This window comes from Chiloscyllium punctatum, unplaced genomic scaffold (assembly GCF_047496795.1).
Source record: "Chiloscyllium punctatum isolate Juve2018m unplaced genomic scaffold, sChiPun1.3 scaffold_643, whole genome shotgun sequence".
Classification (NCBI taxonomy): domain Eukaryota; kingdom Metazoa; phylum Chordata; class Chondrichthyes; order Orectolobiformes; family Hemiscylliidae; genus Chiloscyllium; species Chiloscyllium punctatum.
The window spans coordinates 74,159-88,131 of NW_027310377.1; positions in this window are offsets into that span (position 1 = coordinate 74,159).

Consider the following 13,973-nt stretch of genomic DNA (forward strand, 5'->3'; position numbering starts at 1 on the left):
ACCAGACTATTCACAGATAGCGGCCCAACGACTCCCAGAGCCGGTCGTGCGGCGCGCGAGGTCTGCTCTCTTCACAAGAGGCTTTATTAGGGAGTGCTAAGGCAAGGTTCTGTGCCCTCCACCCTCATCGCAACACCCATGGGAGCCTCCGGTCGTCAATAGACCGCCGCACCGGCCTCTGACTGACTCTCAGAATGGACGGAAAGAGCCGGGTAAGCCTTTCAAAAGATTCGACCACGTGCCGAAAACTTTAGACTTCCGTGAGCTCTCCGGCTTGCACCGAGACCCGAAGTCGACGTGCTAAGCACCACGGGACCCCTTTCGCCTGCAGGTCCCGAGCCGCCTTTATTTGCTGTTACGAGCATCGTGTGCCCCATACCTGCGTGACGAGCACCGCAGGGCGGCAGAGCCATCGCACTTGGCCGGGTGGCAGAGGAGGACCCGACTATTCACAGATAGCGGCCCAACGACTCCCAGAGCCGGTCGTGCGGTGCGCGAGGTCTGCTCTCTTCACAAGAGGCTTTATTAGGGAGTGCTAAGGCAAGGTTCTGTGCCCTCCACCCTCATCGCAACACCCATGGGAGCCTCCGGTCGTCAATAGACCGCCGCACCGGCCTCTGACTGACTCTCAGAATGGACGGAAAGAGCCGGGTAAGCCTTTCAAAAGATTCGACCACGTGCCGAAAACTTTAGACTTCCGTGAGCTCTCCGGCTTGCACCGAGACCCGAAGTCGACGTGCGAAGCACCACGGGACCCCTTTCGCCTGCAGGTCCCGAGCCGCCTTTATTTGCTGTTACGAGCATCGTGTGCCCCATACCTGCGTGACGAGCACCGCAGGGCGGCAGAGCCATCGCACTTGGCCGGGTGGCAGAGGAGGACCAGACTATTCACAGATAGCGGCCCAACGACTCCCAGAGCCGGTCGTGCGGCGCGCGAGGTCTGCTCTCTTCACAAGAGGCTTTATTAGGGAGTGCTAAGGCAAGGTTCTGTGCCCTCCACCCTCATCGCAACACCCATGGGAGCCTCCGGTCGTCAATAGACCGCCGCACCGGCCTCTGACTGACTCTCAGAATGGACGGAAAGAGCCGGGTAAGCCTTTCAAAAGATTCGACCACGTGCCGAAAACTTTAGACTTCCGTGAGCTCTCCGGCTTGCACCGAGACCCGAAGTCGACGTGCTAAGCACCACGGGACCCCTTTCGCCTGCAGGTCCCGAGCCGCCTTTATTTGCTGTTACGAGCATCGTGTGCCCCATACCTGCGTGACGAGCACCGCAGGGCGGCAGAGCCATCGCACTTGGCCGGGTGGCAGAGGAGGACCAGACTATTCACAGATAGCGGCCCAACGACTCCCAGAGCCGGTCGTGCGGCGCGCGAGGTCTGCTCTCTTCACAAGAGGCTTTATTAGGGAGTGCTAAGGCAAGGTTCTGTGCCCTCCACCCTCATCGCAACACCCATGGGAGCCTCCGGTCGTCAATAGACCGCCGCACCGGCCTCTGACTGACTCTCAGAATGGACGGAAAGAGCCGGGTAAGCCTTTCAAAAGATTCGACCACGTGCCGAAAACTTTAGACTTCCGTGAGCTCTCCGGCTTGCACCGAGACCCGAAGTCGACGTGCTAAGCACCACGGGACCCCTTTCGCCTGCAGGTCCCGAGCCGCCTTTATTTGCTGTTACGAGCATCGTGTGCCCCATACCTGCGTGACGAGCACCGCAGGGCGGCAGAGCCATCGCACTTGGCCGGGTGGCAGAGGAGGACCAGACTATTCACAGATAGCGGCCCAACGACTCCCAGAGCCGGTCGTGCGGCGCGCGAGGTCTGCTCTCATCACAAGAGGCTTTAGGGAGTGCTCAGGCAAGGGTCAGCCCGCAGCCTTCCTGGCAACACCCAGGGGAACCAGGCCACTCGCGTCTCTCGCCTTCATTTTCGACACGAGCGCCTGCGGAGGGCCACCACCCCCTCCGATTGTCAAGAGACCTCCGCACCGGCCTCTGACTTACTCTCAGAATGGACGGAAAGAGCCGGGTAAGCCTTTGAAAAGATTCGACCACGTGCCGAAAACTTTAGACTTCCGTGAGCTCTCCGGCTTGCACCGAGACCCGAAGTCGACGTGCTTAGCACCACGGGACCCCTTTCGCCTGCAGGTCCCGAGCCGCCTTTTATTTTTGTTACGAGTATCGTGTTCCCCAAACCTGGGTGACGAGCACCGCAGGGCGGCAGAGCCATCGCGCTTGTCCGGGTGGCAGAGGAGGACCAGACTATTCACAAATAGCGGCCCAACGACTCCCAGAGCCGGTCGTGCGGCAGGCGAGGTCTGCTCTCATCACAAGAGGCTTTAGGGAGTGCTCAGGCAACGGTCAGCCCGCAGCCTTCTTGGCAACACCCAAGGGAACCAGGCCACTCGCGTCTCTCGCCTTCATTTTGGACACGAGCGCCTGTGGAGGGACGGCCGGAGTCAACGTGGGGTTTGCCCGCCCTCCAATAGTGTCAAAAGACCGCCGCACAAGTCTCTGACTGACTCTTAGAACAGACAGAAAGAGTTTGTCAAATCTGTCAAAAAATTGACAAAGTGTCAAAAATTCGACTTCCAAGAGCTCTCCGGCATGCACTCATACCTGTCATTAAAGTGCTATGCCCGTGGAACCGTTTTTCGGATGCCTTTCAGAACGGTCCCGCGCCGCCATTTTGTTCTAAAAATCGTGTTCCCATATATCTCCGGGTACCCCGCCAACCTCACTGCGGAAAAACTACAAGTGGCACTGAATGGGTCTGAATTCCAAATTTGACTGCATCGGTCTGGAACTCGGTCCGGTCAAAACCGTTTGGATTTTTCTCGGTCCGGACTTCCGCGACAGACAAAGTTAAAGTTTTCGGGCTGCAGGCACAAAACGACAGCTGGCCATTTGCCGGGCTCAATTCACCCAATTCCTCCGGCACTTCGGAGCACATGTTCGGTGTAAGTTTGCGAATCTTTCCCGATGCTGCAGCATTTTCCTCCGCTGACACTTAGAATATTTTTCACACTTTGCTGAAAATTTTTCTAAGTGTTTTTTTCCAAGTTTTCCTGGTTACTGATTTCTTCTTTTTAAACATTTTTCTAAGTTTTTCTGGTTACTGATTTCTTCTTTTTAAACATTTTTCGCAGTTTGTCTGGTTACTGATTTCTTCTTTTTAAACATTTTTCGCCGTTTTTCTGGTTACTGATTTCTTCTTTTTAAACATTTTTCGCCGTTTTTCTGGTTACTCATTTCTTCTTTTTAAACATTTTTCTAAGTTTTTCTGGTTACTGATTTCTTCTTTTTAAACATTTTTCTAAGTTTTTCTGGTTACTCATTTCTTCTTTTTAAACATTTTTCTAAGTTTTTCTGGTTACTCACTTCTTCTTTTTAAACATTTTTCTAAGTTTTTCTGGTTACTGATTTCTTCTTTTTAAACATTTTTCGCCGTTTTTCTGGTTACTGATTTCTTCTTTTTAAACATTTTTCGCCGTTTTTCTGGTTACTGATTTCTTCTTTTTAAACATTTTTCTAAGTTTTTCTGGTTACTCATTTCTTCTTTTTAAACATTTTTCTAAGTTTTTCTGGTTACTGATTTCTTCTTTTTAAACATTTTTCTAAGTTTTTCTGGTTACTCATTTCTTCTTTTTAAACATTTTTCTAAGTTTTCCTGGTTACTCACTTCTTCTTTTTAAACATTTTTCTAAGTTTTTCTGGTTACTGATTTCTTCTTTTTAAACATTTTTCTAAGTTTTTCTGGTTACTGACTTCTTCTTTTTAAACATTTTTCGCAGTTTGTCTGGTTACTGATTTCTTCTTTTTAAACATTTTTCGCCGTTTTTCTGGTTACTGATTTCTTCTTTTTAAACATTTTTCTAAGTTTTTCTGGTTACTCACTTCTTCTTTTTAAACATTTTTCTAAGTTTTCCTGGTTACTGATTTCTTCTTTTTAAACATTTTTCTAAGTTTTTCTGGTTACTGATTTCTTCTTTTTAAACATTTTTCTAAGTTTTTCTGGTTACTGATTTCTTCTTTTTAAACATTTTTCGCAGTTTGTCTGGTTAATGATTTCTTCTTTTTAAACATTTTTCTAAGTTTGTCTGGTTACTGATTTCTTCTTTTTAAACATTTTTCTAAGTTTTTCTGGTTACTCACTTCTTCTTTTTAAACATTTTTCTAAGTTTTCCTGGTTACTCATTTCTTCTTTTTAAACATTTTTCGCAGTTTTTCTGGTTACTGATTTCTTCTTTTTAAACATTTTTCTAAGTTTTCCTGGTTACTGATTTCTTCTTTTTAAACATTTTTCTAAGTTTTTCTGGTTACTGATTTCTTCTTTTTAAACATTTTTCTAAGTTTTTCTGGTTACTGATTTCTTCTTTTTAAACATTTTTCTAAGTTTTTCTGGTTACTCACTTCTTCTTTTTAAACATTTTTCTAAGTTTTTCTGGTTACTCACTTCTTCTTTTGAAACATTTTTCTAAGTTTTTCTGGTTACTGATTTCTTCTTTTTAAACATTTTTCTAAGTTTTTCTGGTTACTGATTTCTTCTTTTTAAACATTTTTCGCAGTTTGTCTGGTTACTGATTTCTTCTTTTTAAACATTTTTCGCCGTTTTTCTGGTTACTGATTTCTTCTTTTTAAACATTTTTCTAAGTTTTTCTGGTTACTCACTTCTTCTTTTTAAACATTTTTCTAAGTTTTTCTGGTTACTGATTTCTTCTTTTTAAACATTTTTCGCAGTTTTTCTGGTTACTGATTTCTTCTTTTTAAACATTTTTCTAAGTTTTTCTGGTTACTGATTTCTTCTTTTTAAACATTTTTCTAAGTTTTTCTGGTTACTCACTTCTTCTTTTTAAACATTTTTCTAAGTTTTCCTGGTTACTGATTTCTTCTTTTTAAACATTTTTCGCAGTTTGTCTGGTTACTGATTTCTTCTTTTTAAACATTTTTCGCAGTTTTTCTGGTTACTGATTTCTTCTTTTTAAACATTTTTCTAAGTTTTTCTGGTTACTGATTTCTTCTTTTTAAACATTTTTCTAAGTTTTTCTGGTTACTGATTTCTTCTTTTTAAACATTTTTCTAAGTTTTTCTGGTTACTCACTTCTTCTTTTTAAACATTTTTCTAAGTTTTTCTGGTTACTCACTTCTTCTTTTGAAACATTTTTCTAAGTTTTTCTGGTTACTGATTTCTTCTTTTTAAACATTTTTCGCAGTTTGTCTGGTTACTGATTTCTTCTTTTTAAACATTTTTCGCCGTTTTTCTGGTTACTGATTTCTTCTTTTTAAACATTTTTCTAAGTTTTTCTGGTTACTCACTTCTTCTTTTTAAACATTTTTCTAAGTTTTTCTGGTTACTGATTTCTTCTTTTTAAACATTTTTCGCAGTTTTTCTGGTTACTGATTTCTTCTTTTTAAACATTTTTCTAAGTTTTTCTGGTTACTGATTTCTTCTTTTTAAACATTTTTCTAAGTTTTTCTGGTTACTCACTTCTTCTTTTTAAACATTTTTCTAAGTTTTCCTGGTTACTGATTTCTTCTTTTTAAACATTTTTCGCAGTTTGTCTGGTTACTGATTTCTTCTTTTTAAACATTTTTCGCAGTTTTTCTGGTTACTGATTTCTTCTTTTTAAACATTTTTCTAAGTTTTTCTGGTTACTGATTTCTTCTTTTTAAACATTTTTCTAAGTTTTTCTGGTTACTCACTTCTTCTTTTTAAACATTTTTCTAAGTTTTTCTGGTTACTCACTTCTTCTTTTGAAACATTTTTCTAAGTTTTTCTGGTTACTGATTTCTTCTTTTTAAACATTTTTCGCAGTTTGTCTGGTTACTGATTTCTTCTTTTTAAACATTTTTCGCCGTTTTTCTGGTTACTGATTTCTTCTTTTTAAACATTTTTCTAAGTTTTTCTGGTTACTCACTTCTTCTTTTTAAACATTTTTCTAAGTTTTTCTGGTTACTGATTTCTTCTTTTTAAACATTTTTCGCAGTTTTTCTGGTTACTGATTTCTTCTTTTTAAACATTTTTCTAAGTTTTTCTGGTTACTGATTTCTTCTTTTTAAACATTTTTCTAAGTTTTTCTGGTTACTGACTTCTTCTTTTTAAACATTTTTCTAAGTTTTCCTGGTTACTGATTTCTTCTTTTTAAACATTTTTCGCAGTTTGTCTGGTTACTGATTTCTTCTTTTTAAACATTTTTCGCAGTTTTTCTGGTTACTGATTTCTTCTTTTTAAACATTTTTCTAAGTTTTTCTGGTTACTGATTTCTTCTTTTTAAACATTTTTCTAAGTTTTTCTGGTTACTCACTTCTTCTTTTTAAACATTTTTCTAAGTTTTTCTGGTTACTCACTTCTTCTTTTGAAACATTTTTCTAAGTTTTTCTGGTTACTGATTTCTTCTTTTTAAACATTTTTCGCAGTTTGTCTGGTTACTGATTTCTTCTTTTTAAACATTTTTCGCCGTTTTTCTGGTTACTGATTTCTTCTTTTTAAACATTTTTCTAAGTTTTTCTGGTTACTCACTTCTTCTTTTTAAACATTTTTCTAAGTTTTTCTGGTTACTGATTTCTTCTTTTTAAACATTTTTCGCAGTTTTTCTGGTTACTGATTTCTTCTTTTTAAACATTTTTCTAAGTTTTTCTGGTTACTGATTTCTTCTTTTTAAACATTTTTCTAAGTTTTTCTGGTTACTGACTTCTTCTTTTTAAACATTTTTCTAAGTTTTCCTGGTTACTGATTTCTTCTTTTTAAACATTTTTCGCAGTTTGTCTGGTTACTGATTTCTTCTTTTTAAACATTTTTCGCAGTTTTTCTGGTTACTGATTTCTTCTTTTTAAACATTTTTCTAAGTTTTTCTGGTTACTGATTTCTTCTTTTTAAACATTTTTCTAAGTTTTTCTGGTTACTCACTTCTTCTTTTTAAACATTTTTCTAAGTTTTTCTGGTTACTCACTTCTTCTTTTGAAACATTTTTCTAAGTTTTTCTGGTTACTGATTTCTTCTTTTTAAACATTTTTCTAAGTTTTTCTGGTTACTGATTTCTTCTTTTTAAACATTTTTCGCAGTTTGTCTGGTTACTGATTTCTTCTTTTTAAACATTTTTCGCCGTTTTTCTGGTTACTGATTTCTTCTTTTTAAACATTTTTCTAAGTTTTTCTGGTTACTCACTTCTTCTTTTTAAACATTTTTCTAAGTTTTTCTGGTTACTGATTTCTTCTTTTTAAACATTTTTCGCAGTTTTTCTGGTTACTGATTTCTTCTTTTTAAACATTTTTCTAAGTTTTTCTGGTTACTGATTTCTTCTTTTTAAACATTTTTCTAAGTTTTTCTGGTTACTCACTTCTTCTTTTTAAACATTTTTCTAAGTTTTCCTGGTTACTGATTTCTTCTTTTTAAACATTTTTCGCAGTTTGTCTGGTTACTGATTTCTTCTTTTTAAACATTTTTCGCAGTTTTTCTGGTTACTGATTTCTTCTTTTTAAACATTTTTCTAAGTTTTTCTGGTTACTCACTTCTTCTTTTATAACATTTTTCTAAGTTTTCCTGGTTACTGATTTCTTCTTTTTAAACATTTTTCTAAGTTTTCCTGGTTACTGATTTCTTCTTTTTAAACATTTTTCTAAGTTTTTCTGGTTACTCATTTCTTCTTTTTAAACATTTTTCGCAGTTTTTCTGGTTACTGATTTCTTCTTTTTAAACATTTTCCTAAGTTTTCCTGGTTACTGATTTCTTCTTTTTAAACATTTTTCTAAGTTTTCCTGGTTACTCATTTCTTCTTTTTGATCATTTTTCTAAGTTTTCCTGGTTACTGATTTCTTCGTTTTGAACATTTTTCTAAGTTTTCCTGGTTACTCACTTCTTCTTTTCAAACATTTTTCTTCGTTTTTCTGTTTACTCATTTAGCACTTTCAGGCACTTTCCGATCATTTCCTCGTTCCCGATTTCACCCTTTAAAACGCTTTCGGGCATTTCCCTAAGTTTTGCGGTTCACTCGTTTGGGACTCACTGACACCTTCTCTAGCTTCCCTGCTCACTTTTTTCGTACTGTTGAGAAAATTCGAACCCTTTCCTTAACTATGCCGGTTACTGACTTCACCGCTTCAGACCCTTGTCCCCGTAATGAAAGATACCATTTCCCACCGTGGGAAATGCACGAAAATCGGACTGAACACGGGGGAGGCTCCCCCCTCGAAGGCGAGACCGTCGGCAGAACCGCCGGGTCAAACCCGGCTGAGCTACCCGGCTTACAAGTCTCAAAGTCGGTATGAGCAGTCACGTCCACCCCCATTCCCTTTTGGACCACTTCCCACGGTTCCAAATGCATGAAAATCGGCCTGTACACGGGGGAGGCACCCGCCTCGAAGACGAGACCGTCGGCAGAACCGCCGGGTCAAACCCGGCTGAGCTACCCGGCTCGGAAGCGCCAAAGTCGGGTTGAGCAGTCACATTCACTCCCATCCCCTTTTGGGCAACTTCCCACGGTTGGAAATGCATGGAAATCGGACTGAACACGGGGGAGGCTCCCCCCTCGAAGGCGAGACCGTCGGCAGAACCGCCGGATCAAACCCGGCTGAGCTACCCGGCTTACAAGTCTCAAAGTCGGTATGAGCAGACACGTCCACCCCCATTCCCTTTTGGACCACTTCCCACGGTTCGAAATGCATGAAAATCGGCCTGTATACGGGGGAGGCACCCGCCTCGAAGACGAGACCGTCGGCAGAACCGCCGGGTCAAACCCGGCTGAGCTACCCGGCTCGGAAGCGCCAAAGTCGGGTTGAGCAGTCACATTCACTCCCATCCCCTTTTGGGCAACTTCCCACGGTTGGAAATGCATGGAAATCGGACTGAACACGGGGGAGGCTCCCCCCTCGAAGGCGAGACCGTCGGCAGAACCGCCGGATCAAACCCGGCTGAGCTACCCGGCTTACAAGTCTCAAAGTCGGTATGAGCAGACACGTCCACCCCCATTCCCTTTTGGACCACTTCCCACGGTTCGAAATGCATGAAAATCGGCCTGTATACGGGGGAGGCACCCGCCTCGAAGACGAGACCGTCGGCAGAACCGCCGGGTCAAACCCGGCCGGGCTACCCGGGTTAGAAGCCCTAGAGTCGGGTTGAGCAGTCACAATCACTCCCATCCCCTTTTGAACCTGTTCCCACCGTTGGAAATGCACGAAAATCGGCCTGTACACGGGGGAGGCTCCCCCCTCGAAGGCGAGACCGTCGGCAGAACCGCCGGGTCAAACCCGGCTGAGCTACCCGGCTTACAAGTCTCGAAGTCGGGTTGAGCAGTCACATTCACTCCCATCGACTTTTGGGCAACTTCCCACCGTTGCAAATGCATGAAAATCGGCCTGTACACGGGGGAGGCACCCGCCTCGAAGTCGAGACCGTCGGCAGAACCGCCGGGTCCAACCCGGCTGAGCTACCCGGCTTACAAGTCTCAAAGCCGGGTTGGGCAGTCACGTTCACCCCCATTCCCTTTTGGATCACTTCCCACGGTTCGAAATGCACGAAAACCGGCCTGTACACGGGGGAGGGTCCGCCCTCGAAGGCGAGACCGTCGGCAGAACCGCCGGGTCAAACCTGGCTGAGCTACCCGGCTTACAAGTCTCAAAGTCGGGTTGAGCAGTCACGTTCACTCCCATCGACTTTTAGACCACTTCCCACGGTTCGAAATGCACGAAAATCGGCCTGTACACGGGGGAGGCACCCGCCTCGAAGACGAGACCGTCGGCAGAACCGCCGGGTCAAACCCGGCCGAGCTACCCGGCTTAAAAGTCTCAAAGTCGGTATGAGCAGTCACATTCACCCCCATTCCCTTTTGGACCACTTCCCACGGTTGGAAATGCATGAAAATCGGCCTGGACACGGGGGAGGCTCCCCCCTCGATGACGAGACCGTCGGCAGAACCGCCGGAACAAACCCGGCTGAGCTACCCGGCTTACAAGTCTCAAAGTCGGTATGAGCAGACACGTCCACCCCCATTCCCTTTTGGACCACTTCCCACCGTTGGAAATGCACGAAAATCGGCCTGTACACGGGGGAGGCACCGGCCTCGAAGACGAGACCGTCGGCAGAACCGCCGGGTCAAACCCGGCTGAGCTACCCGGCTTACAAGTCTCAAAGTCGGGTTGAGCAGTCACATTCACTCCCATCGACTTTTGGGCAACTTCCCACGGTTCGAAATGCACAAGATTCGGCCTGAACACGGGGGACGCTCCCCCCTCGAAGGCGAGACCGTCGGCAGACCCGCCGGGTCAAACCCGGCTGAGCTACCCGGCTCGGAAGCGCCAAAGTCGGTATGAGCAGTCACGTTCACTCCCATCCCCTTTTGGACCGCTTCCCACGGTACGAAATGCATGAAAATCGGCCTGTACACGGGGGAGGCACCCGCCTCGAAGACGAGACCGTCGGCAGAACCGCCGGGTCAAACCCGGCTGAGCTACCCGGCTTACAAGTCTCAAAGTCGGGTTGAGCAGTCACATTCACTCCCATCGACTTTTGGGCAACTTCCCACGGTTCGAAATGCACAAAATTCGGCCTGAACACGGGGGACGCTCCCCCCTCGAAGGCGAGACCGTCGGCAGAACCGCCGGGTCAAACCCGGCTGAGCTACCCGGCTTAAAAGTCTCAAAGTCGGTATGAGCAGTCACATTCACCCCCATTCCCTTTTGGACCACTTCCCACGGTTGGAAATGCATGAAAATCGGCCTGGACACGGGGGAGGCTCCCCCCTCGATGACGAGACCGTCGGCAGAACCGCCGGAACAAACCCGGCTGAGCTACCCGGCTTACAAGTCTCAAAGTCGGTATGAGCAGACACGTCCACCCCCATTCCCTTTTGGACCACTTCCCACCGTTGGAAATGCACGAAAATCGGCCTGTACACGGGGGAGGCACCGGCCTCGAAGACGAGACCGTCGGCAGAACCGCCGGATCAAACCCGGCCGAGCTACCCGGGTTAGAAGCCTCAGAGTCGGGTTGAGCAGTCACGTCCACCCCCATTCCCTTTTGGACCACTTCCCACGGTTCGAAATGCACGAAAATCGGCCTGTACACGGGGGAGGGAGCCGCCTCGAAGACGAGACCGTCGGCAGAACCGCCGGTTCAAACCCGGCTGAGCTACCAGGCTCGGAAGCGCCAAAGTCGGGTTGAGCAGTCACATTCACTCCCATCCCCTTTTGGGCAACTTCCCACCGTTGCAAATGCATGAAAATCGGCCTGTACACGGGGGAGGGAGCCGCCTCGAAGACGAGACCGTCGGCAGAACCGCCGGATCAAACCCGGCTGAGCTACCAGGCTCGGAAGCGCCAAAGTCGGTATGAGCAGTCACATTCACTCCCATCCCCTTTTGGGCCACTTCCCACGGTTCGAAATGCACGAAAATCGGACTGAACACGGGGGAGGCTCCCCCCTCCAAAACGAGACCATCGGCAGAATCGACGGGTCAAACCCGGCCGAGCTACCCGGGTTAGAAGCCTCAAAGTCGGGTTGAGCAGTCACGTCCACCCCCATCCCCTTTTGGACCACTTCCCACGGTTCGAAATGCACGAAAATCGGCCTGTACACGGGGGAGGCACCCGCCTCGAAGACGAGACCGTCGGCAGACCCGCCGGATCAAACCCGGCCGAGCTACACGGCTTACAAGTCTCAATGTCGGTATGAGCAGTCACGTCCACCCCTATTCCCTTTTGGACCACTTCCCACGGTACGAAATGCATGAAAATCGGCCTGTACACGGGGGAGGCACCCGCCTCGAAGACGAGACCGTCGGCAGAACCGCCGGGTCAAACCCGGCTGAGCTACCCGGCTCGGAAGCGCCAAAGTCGGGTTGAGCAGTCACATTCACTCCCATCGACTTTTGGGCAACTTCCCACGGTTCGAAATGCACAAAATTCGGCCTGAACACGGGGGACGCTCCCCCCTCGAAGGCGAGACCGTCGGCAGAACCGCCGGGTCAAACCCGGCTGAGCTACCCGGGTCGGAAGCGCCAAGGTCGGTATGAGCAGTCACATTCACTCCCATCCCCTTTTGGACCGCTTCCCACGGTTTGAAATGCACGAAAATCGGCCTGTACACGGGGGAGGCTCCGCCCTCGAAGGCGAGACCGACGGCAGAACCGCCGGGTCAAACCCGGCCGGGCTACCCGGGTTAGAAGCCTCAGAGTCGGGTTGAGCAGTCACATTCACCCCCATCCCCTTTTGAACCTCTTCCCACCGTTGGAAATGCACGAAAATCGGCCTGTACACGGGGGAGGCGCCCCTCTCGAAGGCGAGACCGACGGCAGAACCGCCGGGTCAAACCCGGCCGAGCTACCCGGGTTAGAAGCCTCAGAGTCGGGTTGAGCAGTCACATTCACCCCCATTCCCTTTTGGACCACTTCCCACGGTACGAAATGCATGAAAATCGGCCTGTACACGGGGGAGGCACCCGCCTCGAAGACGAGACCGTCGGCAGAACCGCCGGGTCAAACCCGGCTGAGCTACCCGGGTCGGAAGCGCCAAGGTCGGTATGAGCAGTCACATTCACTCCCATCCCCTTTTGGACCGCTTCCCACGGTTTGAAATGCACGAAAATCGGCCTGTACACGGGGGAGGCTCCGCCCTCGAAGGCGAGACCGACGGCAGAACCGCCGGGTCAAACCCGGCCGGGCTACCCGGGTTAGAAGCCTCAGAGTCGGGTTGAGCAGTCACATTCACCCCCATCCCCTTTTGAACCTCTTCCCACCGTTGGAAATGCACGAAAATCGGCCTGTACACGGGGGAGGCCCCCCTCTCGAAGACGAGACCGTCGGCAGACCCGCCGGATCAAACCCGGCCGAGCTACACGGCTTACAAGTCTCGATGTCGGTATGAGCAGTCACGTCCACCCCCATTCCCTTTTGGACCACTTCCCACGGTACGAAATGCATGAAAATCGGCCTGTACACGGGGGAGGCACCCGCCTCGAAGACGAGACCGTCGGCAGAACCGCCGGGTCAAACCCGGCTGAGCTACCCGGCTCGGAAGCGCCAAAGTCGGGTTGAGCAGTCACATTCACTCCCATCCCCTTTTGGGCCACTTCCCACGGTTCGAAATGCATGAAAATCGGCCTGTACACGGGGGACGCTCCCCCCTCGAAGGCGAGGCCGTCGGCAGAACCGCCGGGTCAAACCCGGCTGAGCTACCCGGGTTAGATGCCTCAAAGTCGGGTTGAGCAGTCACATTCACCCCCATCCCCTTTCGGCCCCCTTCCCACGGTTGGAAATGCATGAAAATCGGCCTGTACACGGTGGGCGCTCCCCCCTCGAAGGTGAGACCTTCGGCAGAACCGCCGGGTCAAATCCTGCCGAGCTACCCGCGTTAGAGGTCTCAATGTCGGCTTCAGCAGTCACATTCAATCCCATTCCCGTTTGGACCTCTTCCCGCCGATGGAAATGCACAAAATTCGGCCTGAACACGCGGGACGCTCCCCCCTCGAAGGCGAGACCGTCGCCAGAACCGCCGGGTCAAATCCGGCTGAGCTACCCGCGTTACAGGTCTCAAAGTCGGGTTGAGCAGTCACGTTCACCCCCATCCCCTTTCGGACCCCTTCCCACGGTTGGAAATGCATGAAAATCGGCCTGTACACGGTGGGCGCTCCCCCCTCGAAGGTGAGACCTTCGGCAGAACCGCCGGGTCAAATCCGGCCGAGCTACCCGCGTTAGAGGTCTCAATGTCGGCTTCAGCAGTCACATTCAATCCCATTCCCGTTTGGACCTCTTCCCGCCGATGGAAATGCACAAAATTCGGCCTGAACACGCGGGAGGCTCCCCCCTCGAAGGTGAGACCTTCGGCAGAACCGCCGGGTCAAATCCGGCCGAGCTACCCGCGTTAGAGGTCTCAATGTCGGCTTCAGCAGTCACATTCAATCCCATTCCCGTTTGGACCTCTTCCCGCCGATGGAAATGCACAAAATTCGGCCTGAACACGCGGGACGCTCCCCCCTCGAAGGCGAGA